The sequence below is a fragment of the Mus musculus genome, chromosome 5 (genome assembly GCF_000001635.26).
Source record: "Mus musculus strain C57BL/6J chromosome 5, GRCm38.p6 C57BL/6J".
NCBI classification, from domain to species: domain Eukaryota; kingdom Metazoa; phylum Chordata; class Mammalia; order Rodentia; family Muridae; genus Mus; species Mus musculus.
This window is the reverse complement of record NC_000071.6, coordinates 63,633,797-63,643,944: the sequence shown is the minus strand read 5'-3', so window position 1 is coordinate 63,643,944 and position 10,148 is coordinate 63,633,797.

Here is a 10,148-nt window from a genome sequence, read left to right as displayed (position 1 = left end):
TTACATGACTGGCTCTGACCCCAATGTGTGTGCCCACATGTACACTTGTATCTGTGTACATCAAATATCCTGACCGGAAAACTGGTTGGCTGTTCTGAGTTTGTGCTGTCAGTGGGTAGGGTAGTTTTAATGCCCACAGTGTGATGAAGAAAGCCAAACAAACCCATATTTCCAGTCCCTCTGAGGGAATCAAACCACTGGAGTCAGACACACACTGTTTGTGTTTCCCAAGCCTGAGGCAAGATCTTTGATACAATATTACATTCATGCTCTCAGTGGCTTTCTGATTCAGTGATAAATATTTGATTGTCTTTGCTAATGTGAAAAATGAATAATAAATGGTCACTCAAGCCAAGACTCTACTCCCAGAGTTCCAGCTCAGGATATGAGCGAGACCATCTGCTTACTTGTTTACAAAATGGAAAATTTCAGTAGATGTGAGAATTCATCAGCATAACAATTTGTCAACATGGATGGTTGATTCAGAGGTGTCTGCAGCTTGAGAGAAAATGCAGCAGCTGAGTTTTAAATAAAGTTACACCTTTCAGGAAGCGCTAGCTGATGTTTTCATGACTCAGAAATTCTAACTTTATACCCACCCCTTCCAAATCTGCTTAATGTATTTTTTTGATCAGTCTCGTTACAACCTCTAAACACATTGCAATGAGAGCACCTAGTACACCACCCAAAGTAGAAGAAAGTAAGTTTTGAGATAAAAATACATCCATTATTTCATATTTCTAAATTAAAAGTTTTATTTTTACTTTATAGCTGCTATGTTTTCTTCTCTATGACAATCTCAAATATGCACCTTAGAAACTTTATTTCATCATCTAATACCTATTTTGAGATCTTTCTTTCTTTATCTCTTTCTCTTTCTTTCTCTCTCTCTCTCTCTCTCTTTTTCTTTCTTTCTTTCTTTCTTTCTTTCTTTCTTTCTTTCTTTCTTTCTTTCTTTCTTTCTCTCTCTCTTTCCTTCCTTCCTCCCTTCTCTCTCTCTCTCTCTCTCTCTTTCTTTCTTTGAAGTACTTTTATACACGCCAATTCACTTATTTCTAACCCCATGAGGTAAGTTCTGCAGTAGCTATTTCACACCTCAAGTTCTGTATGGAAAGGCAGCTCAGGAAACATTAGCAGCATCACCAATTTGATAGGCAGATTTATGGACACAAGCCACACACATCAGTGTGAATGTATTACCTAGCCACCAACTGATACGATCAATTTGGCTGCGTTGATAAAACCATTTGTTGGCAATACGAAATTCATGTCCATGATTCTGAAAACTTAGCCACATGGAGTGTAAAGCACTCTCCTTAGGTGGCAGCGCTCACTAATAATCTATTTACACTACCCACTGCTTTTTATTTTATTTTATTTTATTTTTTAATGGATTAGAAGTCAGTTAAAGAAAGAGGTGTCAGATGATTAAATAAAAAGTTTCTAAGGATCCATATCCTTGGATCCTATTAAGAACTTGCTTTGGAAGGAGGGTGTTTTAGCTTTCCTTCAGTATGGCAAACACCTGAAGTGAATGGCAAAGTCTGGCTGAAAATTTGGAGGTTTCAGTCCACATGAGGGGCAGTAGAAGATGGTGGGATATGGGGAATATATAGCAGGGCAAAGCTGCTCACTTTATGACCTGATGTGAAAAAAAGAAGCAACTGAGCCCCTGCTAGGGCATCACCCCAATGAAATAGAACCTCCCCAGGCTCAATCTCTCTCTCTCTCTCTCTCCCCCTTCTCTCATTAATCATTCCATTTGTTTACATCTCAAATGATATTCCCCCTTCCTGGTTACTCCTCCACAACCCCCTTCTTCAGTCCGCACATCTGCCCTCTCCCCCTCACCTTTGCCTCTATGAGTGTGCTCCTCCACCCACCCACTCACTCCCACCCCTCTACTCTGGCATCCCCCTACACTGGGGCATCAAACCTCCACAGGACCAATTGATGTCAGACAAGGCCATCCTCGGCTAAATATGTATCTGGAGCCCTGGATCCTTTCCTGCACACTCCTTGGTAAGCTGTCTAGTCCCTGGGAACACTGGGTGGTCTGGTCAGCCAACATTGTTCTTCCTATGGGGTTGCAATCCTCCTCTACTCCTTCAGTTCTCCCACCAGCTCCCCTACCAGGATCCTACCAGGCTCCACCTCTTATGGTGTTTACCACATTGAAGAAAGTGGGGACCAAGCTTTTACCACATAGTTGTTTGTAAGACTCTTTAAACCAAGTGGAAGCAGTGAGTACAAGTGATTGAGCCAATAAGATCTGTCTAAGTGCAGATAACTAGTTCAAGGCAAGAATGCGGTTCAGATTAAACTCACCATTCCAGGAGATGTTATCTTCTCATTGTGCAATGTCAAGTCCACAAGAAAATGTATGAAACTCTTCCCTTTAAGTGGTTTCATACTGGCACAGCTCTCGTGTTTGAAATACGTTGCTCAGGTCACCTATGCATTTTCTTTTTTTTTTTCTCATATTTAAATGCTACACATTCAATGCAATCCCCATCAAAATTCCAACTCAATTCTTCAACGAATGAGAAAGAGCAATCTGCAAATTCATCTGGAATAACAAAAAACCTAGGATAGCAAAAACTCTTCTCAAGGATAAAAGAACCTCTGGTGGAATCAACATGCCTGACCTAAAGCTTTACTACAGAGCAATTGTGATAAAAACTGCATGGTACTGGTATAGTGACAGACAAGTAGACCAATGGAATAGAATTGAAGACCCAGAAATGAACCCACACACCTGCCACGGCACTCCAGTCCAGTCAGCCTGTCAGGCAGGGATGCCTAAAAGCTGCTCATGAGGCAAAAAGAGTTTCAAGGAAGCTCTCCTCCTGGAGTCTGGAGTTCTCTTAATTCTCCATTCCCGTGTTAGGCTAGTGGATGGATCCACGTGCTCTCTTTACCATAAGTGCCTTTTAAGATTGAATTCTGACATAGCTAAAGCCAGTGTTCCAACAGTCCTAGAACGTCCTTGAGCAAGACCATGGGCTTGGAATTCAGTTCTGCCCCTGGTATTACACTATCACTTTGAGTAAAAGTTAGGTCACTGCCCTTCACAGGAATCTACCATCACCAAGGAAGAAAAAAGTTTCTGACTGTAGGAGAAACCAGAATAGATACTTAGAACTATAACTGAGTTACACCCATATACAGGAATTTACAATGGTTTAGGAAGTAGATCGGGCTGTGGTTTTAGAGTATTACATTATTCATGAGATGGTTAGCTAGAACGGAACTCCCTAGTTAGAACCATGACTTGAGTGTGAAAGCCCTTGCCCTAGGAGTGAAAAGTTCTCACACCTGGCTTCTAAGACTACAGCTGACCTTAGATAGGGCTGACTCTGTCTCAGTTATTTTATTGCCTAGTTCCTGCCAGTCTTTGCGTTTTCATTTCTCTATTCAGTGTAAGAGTCATTAAACATCCAGTTACCTCGTTTGTACCTTGCGGGTATGTCACCCAACTTCTTTATTGTCGTCTGCATAAAAAGTCCGATGCTTGATTTGAAAAATACATTCAGATTGCATGCAACCTCTCCTGTGTGCATCTGTTTGTCACTCATCCTACGCTTTGTCCACCCTCGACTAGAGACCCGTTCCACGCAGACAAAGGGGCCCAGAGGGTGTGCTGCACACACCTACGGTCACTTGATCTTTGACAAGGGAGCTAAAACCATCCAGTGGAAGAAAGACAGCATTTTCAACAAATGGTGCTAGCAAAACTGGTTGTTATCATGTAGAAGAATGCAAATCGATCCATTCCTATCTCCTTGTACTAAGGTCAAATCTAAGTGGCTCAAGGAACTTCACATAAAACCAGAGACACTGAAACTTATAGAGGAGAAAGTGGGGAAAAGCCTTGAAGATATGGGCACAGGGGGAAAATTCCTGAATAGAACAGCAATGGCTTGTGCTGTAAGATCGAGAATTGACAAATGGGACCTCATGAAACTGCAAAGCTTCTGCAAGGGAAAAGACACGGTCAATAAGACAAAAAGACCACCAAAAGATTGGGAAAGGATCTTTACCTATCCTAAATCAGATAGGGGACTAATATCCAATATATATAAAGAACTCAAGAAGGTCCACTCCAGAAAATCAAATAACCCCATTAAAAATGGGGCTCAGAACTGAACAAAGAATTCTCACCTGAGGAATACCGAATGGCAGAGAATCACCTGAAAAAATGTTCAACATCCTTAATCATCAGGGAAATGCAAATCAAAACAACCCTGAGATTCCACCTCACACCAGTCAGAATGGCTAAGATCAAAAATTCAGGTGACAGCAGATGCTGGCGAGGATGTGGAGAAAGAGGAACACCCCTCCATTGTTGGTGGGATTGCAAGCTCGTACAACCACTCTGGAAATCAGCCTGGCGGTTCCTCAGAAAATTGGACATAGTACTACAGGAGGATCCAGCAATACCTCTCCTGGGCATATATCCAGAAGATATTCCAACCGGTAATAAGGACACATGCTCCACTATGTTCATAGCAGCCTTATTTATAATAGCCAGAAGCTGGAAAGAACCCAGATGCCCCTCAACAGAGGAATGGATACAGAAAATGTGGTACATTTACACAATGGAGTACTAGTCAGCTATTAAAAAGAATGAATTTATGAAATTCCTAGGCAAATGGATGGACCTGGAGGGCATCATCCTGAGTGAGGTAACCCAATCACAAAGGAACTCTCACAATATGTACTCACTGATAAGTGGATATTAGCCCAGAATCTTAGGATACCCAAGATATAAGATACAATTTGCTAAACACATAAAACTCAAGAAGAATGAAGACCAAAGTGTGGACACTGTGCCCCTTCTCAGAATTGGGAACAAAACACCCATGGAAGGAGTTACAGAGACAAAGTTTGGAGCTGTGTCGAAAGGATGGACCATCTAGAGACTGCCATATTCAGGGATCCACCCCATAATCAACTTCCAAACGATGACACCATTGCATACACTAGCAAGCGTTGGCTGAAAGGACCCTGATATAGCTGTCTCTAGCAAACACAGAAGTGGATGCTCACAGTCAGCTATTGGATGAATCACAGGGCTCCCAATGGAGGAGCTAGAGAAAGTACCCAAGGATCTAAAGAGATCTGCAACCCTGTAGGTGGAACAACATTATGAACTAACCAGTACCCCAGAGCTCTTAACTCTAGCTGCATATGTATCAAAAGATGGCCTAGTCGGCCATCACTGGAAAGAGAGGCCCATTGGACACACAAAGTTTATATGCCCCAGTACAGGGGAATGCCAGGGCCAAAAAAATGGGAATGGGTGGGTAGGGAAGTGGGGGGGAGGGTATGGGGGCCTTTTGGGATAGCATTGGAAATGTAATTGAGGAAAATACGTAATAAAAATATTAAAAATTAAAGAAACAAAAAATTGCTTGTGTGTATGTAGTTAGAATCCTGCTCACCTCAACTATGCATTGAAGTTACTTTTATGTACAAAATTACTGTGATGGGACAAGTATTTTTTTTGGCTGTTCACCAATATAGTCTGCTTTTTTCTCTTCCCTCATCTCCTCTGCCACAGCTTACTACACTATTGTTTCTCCAAAAGTGTAAAAGTCACAACACTTTTAAAGTATGGAACGAGCAGTTAATATAAGCAGCAGAATATGAATGAAGAGCAGGAACTCCAACTAGGTCTACTACTGGGCTGCCAGGATGTGAACAACTTGCTCCAATGTATGCTTCTGACTAGAAAGTTCGCCATGGTGGGCTGCCTCACTGTCGTCTACAGAGCCAGAGGCACAACTGTAGATTGAAACCTGTGTGAGCTGACCTGGACCATTTGCCTTTTTAACAAGGAGAATACGGGTGACCATCCTGCAAATCTCTTTTACAATAATTCTGTGCGTTCTATTTTCTGAAAAGAAACAAGAAGAAACTGGTTCATCATCTTCTTTTCCTCCCATATTTTTTATCATGCTTTATGTTTATTACTTAATAGCATTGACTTCTCAAAATAACAAGCCCATCATATGTTTTAGTCTAGATTAATGAATGAGTGGCACCTTTTGTGCCTGGGTCTGCTTTCATTAATGTAGATTGTCCTATGGTCTAAAGTTAGAAAGCCTAATGCAAGAATTAGTAGGACATTTACTCTTTGAAGAAGAGACTAGGCAGCCAGTTATCCTTACTTTGGAGTGTTAAGGAATATAATGAAATGATTCAAAATCGGGTTTTTTGCTTTTCAACTCTTGTCATTTGATAAATATAAGAAAAATCATTCTACTATCCCATGGAACAAACTAAAATTTAGACTTGTTTCTTTCTCCCCATATTAATACAATACAGCTTTTCATTATAAAATGTATATATTAAAAGAACTATTTCATTATGCTTTAATATAAAATATAATGTGCATATTGTTATTATATTATGTATGTATGTATGTATGTATGTATGTATGTGGGTATGTATGTATGTATGTATGTATGTATGTATGTATGTATTTGGAGGTTGTGTATGCAGGCCTGGTTGTGGGGCTGTGGGTATAGGGGGAAAGCGGGGAGAGAGAGAGAGTCCACGTCCGGCCAGGGTTCCTGTGCTTTGGCCCCGGGTGGACATCTGTCTGTGTGAAGCCACTGAACCCACACGGTGGGGGTGAACAAGGGGCAGACCCCAGAACCAGGGGCCCCGGGGCAACACTCTCAGCCCCAGAGATACAAGAAGAGGGCAGAGGGAGAGAGGTTCCCATGCAGGCAAGAGTCCTTAGTCTGTACTGTGGATGGAGCACAGGAGGGCCTTCTGACAGGAGATTAGGCACTGCTCATTAGGAGAAAGCCTATCCCATTGTCCAAGCACAGCGGGTCTTGATGAACAGAGACAGTCTATGGTTTTAGAGCTTTATTGTAGAAAGGCAGGGGGAAAGGGAAAAGGTAAAAGAGAGAGAGAGAGACTGGCCATGGCCAAGAGGAGAGAAGGGGGAAAAGGAGAGAGAGAAGAAAGGCTAGAGTAAGAGGGAGAGAGCAAGAGGGGGCCAAGCAGCCCCTCTTATAGTGGGCTGTGTTATCTTGCTGTTGCTAGATAACTGGGAGGAGTCTAGCCTGAAGGTCAGAAGCTTGGGACATAGTGTACTCAACTAAAAGCCATGCTTCTCCTGAGGGGTGCAGTAACTTCGACAGGAGCCAGGGGTCCAGGAGACATGAGGGAACACCTTCCATCCCATGTAGGTGGGAATTACAACCCCCCCTTGGGTTCTGCCGGGGTTCATGACATCAGTTTGACTGGAGACCATAGCCCATTGCCCCACATCTGGCATGCATGTGTAGAGAGCAGAAGGCAGCTTGCTAAATCAGATCCTTTCTTCCATTAAGTGGAACTCAAAGATTGAACTCTAGTTGTCAGCCTTGGGATCAAACATCTTCTCTTGCTGAGTCATCGTGCTAAACCATGTATAACATTATTAAAGACACTAAATATTGACCTGTTTCTGCATAAGCCAAAAATTTTAATTCATAGAACACTAAAACCAAAAAGGAGCTCAAGAATATATAAGACAAGTATATAAAATGGAATTGAGTGTTTAGAAAAGCTGGAGACAGGAACTGGGAATGTCCTCCAGAAAAGAGATAGTCTTATTTTTATATTTCTCACGACTGGATCTGTCCCAGTGTCTTGAAGAGCCATCTTTCTCTAGTCTCTGGTATTTAATACTCATGATGGAGTAGACACAGTCAACAGCTCAGGCCACAAGGAAAGACTGAGCAGCTCTAATACATGGTAAAGTAACTGAATAAATACACTTTATGAAAGTATTGCAGAGATGTTTGTATCCTCCCAAACTCCTGGGAAGTTCCTTCACAGGAGCACAAACACTTAAGTCAAATTTACAATAGCCTTCTTTTTTCTTTTTAGGAGGCAGTACAAAATTATCTAATTGCCTCCCTTTTATGTAAACACACTTGCCGTGAACTTCCTATCACTAAGAACATCATAAGGTTTGTTCCTTTGAGCTGGCTGTGCCTTAGGAATATTCCTTTACATCTTTCATTATCACACCTATCATGATTTGAATCCCAAATCCCTCAATATGCTTGTGTTTTGAATGCACGACTCCAAGTTTGTGCTCAAGTTTTGAAGTCTACTTAATGTTCATGCTTAATGGGTATTATTTTGATGTCCACAAAAATCTTTAAAAAAAAGGCGAATTAAATTATTTTTGCATTCTAAGTTAGAACAATGAACCTCTATGTCTTCCAGACTCAGGTGGTAGGAAAAACTCACCTCCTCTGTGTGTGAGCACACAATTCAGACAACCTGGCCTTTTCTGGTTGACAACTGATTTGAAAAACTGATTAAAAGTAGGTAAAAGGCTGTTATCATGAACTCTGCTGCTAGAAATAAGAAATGATTACTTACAGCAATGATTCAAGAAGTATTACAGCAGAGCTCCACACACAGATATACACATACACACAGAAAGACACTCATACACTCACGCAAACATAAACACACATACTCACACACATACACACACAGACACAGAGGCACAGACACACACACACATAGACACATACACATAGGCACATGCACACACATAGTCACATACATACACAGACACATACACATGGTCACCTACACGTACACATATAGACACAGACACACAAACATATATATTCACACAATACACACAGAGAGACACACAAGCACACACATATATACATCCAGACATGCACTCAAACACTCTCTCTCACACACACACATAGACACACACACACACACACACACACACACACACACACACACACACACACATTATTTCACTCAGTGATCTGGGACTGCTTATTCGAGAGAGCAGTGGTCGTAGGCTGTTGGTAGGAGATGAGGACACTGGTGTTTATTTTGTAGACCTTTTAGCCAAGATGGGAAATGGGTAAGCAGTAAATACTAAATAATTGAGAGCCGTTCAGAAATGGTGGGAGAAGCAAATTGAGTCTCCTGGAGTTATGGCAAAGAGGAAAAGATGGAAGAGTACTGGAGGCACTCTTAAAAAGGAAAGCAGGGAAGCACACTGTCCAAGATCAAAGTGGGGCTATGAAGAAGGCTCACAGCTTTGTGCTCAGCAGCTAGGAAATACTTCCTGGCTTGGAGCCCAGGCTTTGGAAGTCTTGGACACTGGAGTGTACGTATTTTTGAGATTCTAAATGTGAACAATGGAGGGGGCTGGGAACAGCAACAACAGTTTCTTCCAGGTTCTCTTACTTGCCTTTTCTTTTCTAGGTGCTTTCAAGACCCTCTTAATTGACCTCTCTCCAGTTCAACTCCCCAGTATGCCTTCTGCAAATGTTAGTTCCTAACTTTTATTTCCCATTTTTTAAAAAACCATTTACTGAGAAGAGATTCTTTTCTCTTACAATCTATCCTGATTATTTTTCCCCTCCCTCTACTCCTCTCAGTTTCTCCTAACCTCCTCTCCAATTCAGATCCATGCCCCCTTTGTCTCTCATTAGAAAACAACAGGCTTCTAAGAAATAACAACAAAACCTAATAAAATACAATGCAATAAGATAAAGTAAAAAGCATCACACTGAAGTAGGGTACGGCAAACCAACAGAAGGAAAAGGGCTAGAGAAGGTACAAGAATTCAGAGACCCACTAGTTCACACCCTCAGGAGTCCCATAAAACACTAGACAAAAAGCTACACTATATACTCATAGGACCTGAATCAGACCCCTACAGGCCCTGTGCTTGCTGATTCAGTCTCTGTGAGTTCATACAAGCTTTGCTCAGTTGATTTAGGGAGCCTTGTTCTCCCTGTGTCCTCTGTCCCCTATGTGCCTTACAGTCTTTCTGCTTCTTTTACCTTGGGGTTCTTTGAGCTCTGAGAGGAGGGATTTGATGGAGTCATTCCATTTAGAGATGTGTGTTCCAAGATCCCCCTCTCTCTGTATAATGTCTGGCTGTGGGTATTTGGTATTTTATTTTATTTTATTTTATTTTATTTTATTTTATTTTATTTTTTGCCTACAGAATACCTGCCCAATCCAAAGATACTAGAACTTGGGGATGAGGGTTCTCTGTAGGCACCAGCCAATCTCTCCTTGTACATTGAATTGTGTGAGTGTTATCAGCAATATGGTCTTGCTGTCATTTCATGAAGTGCAAC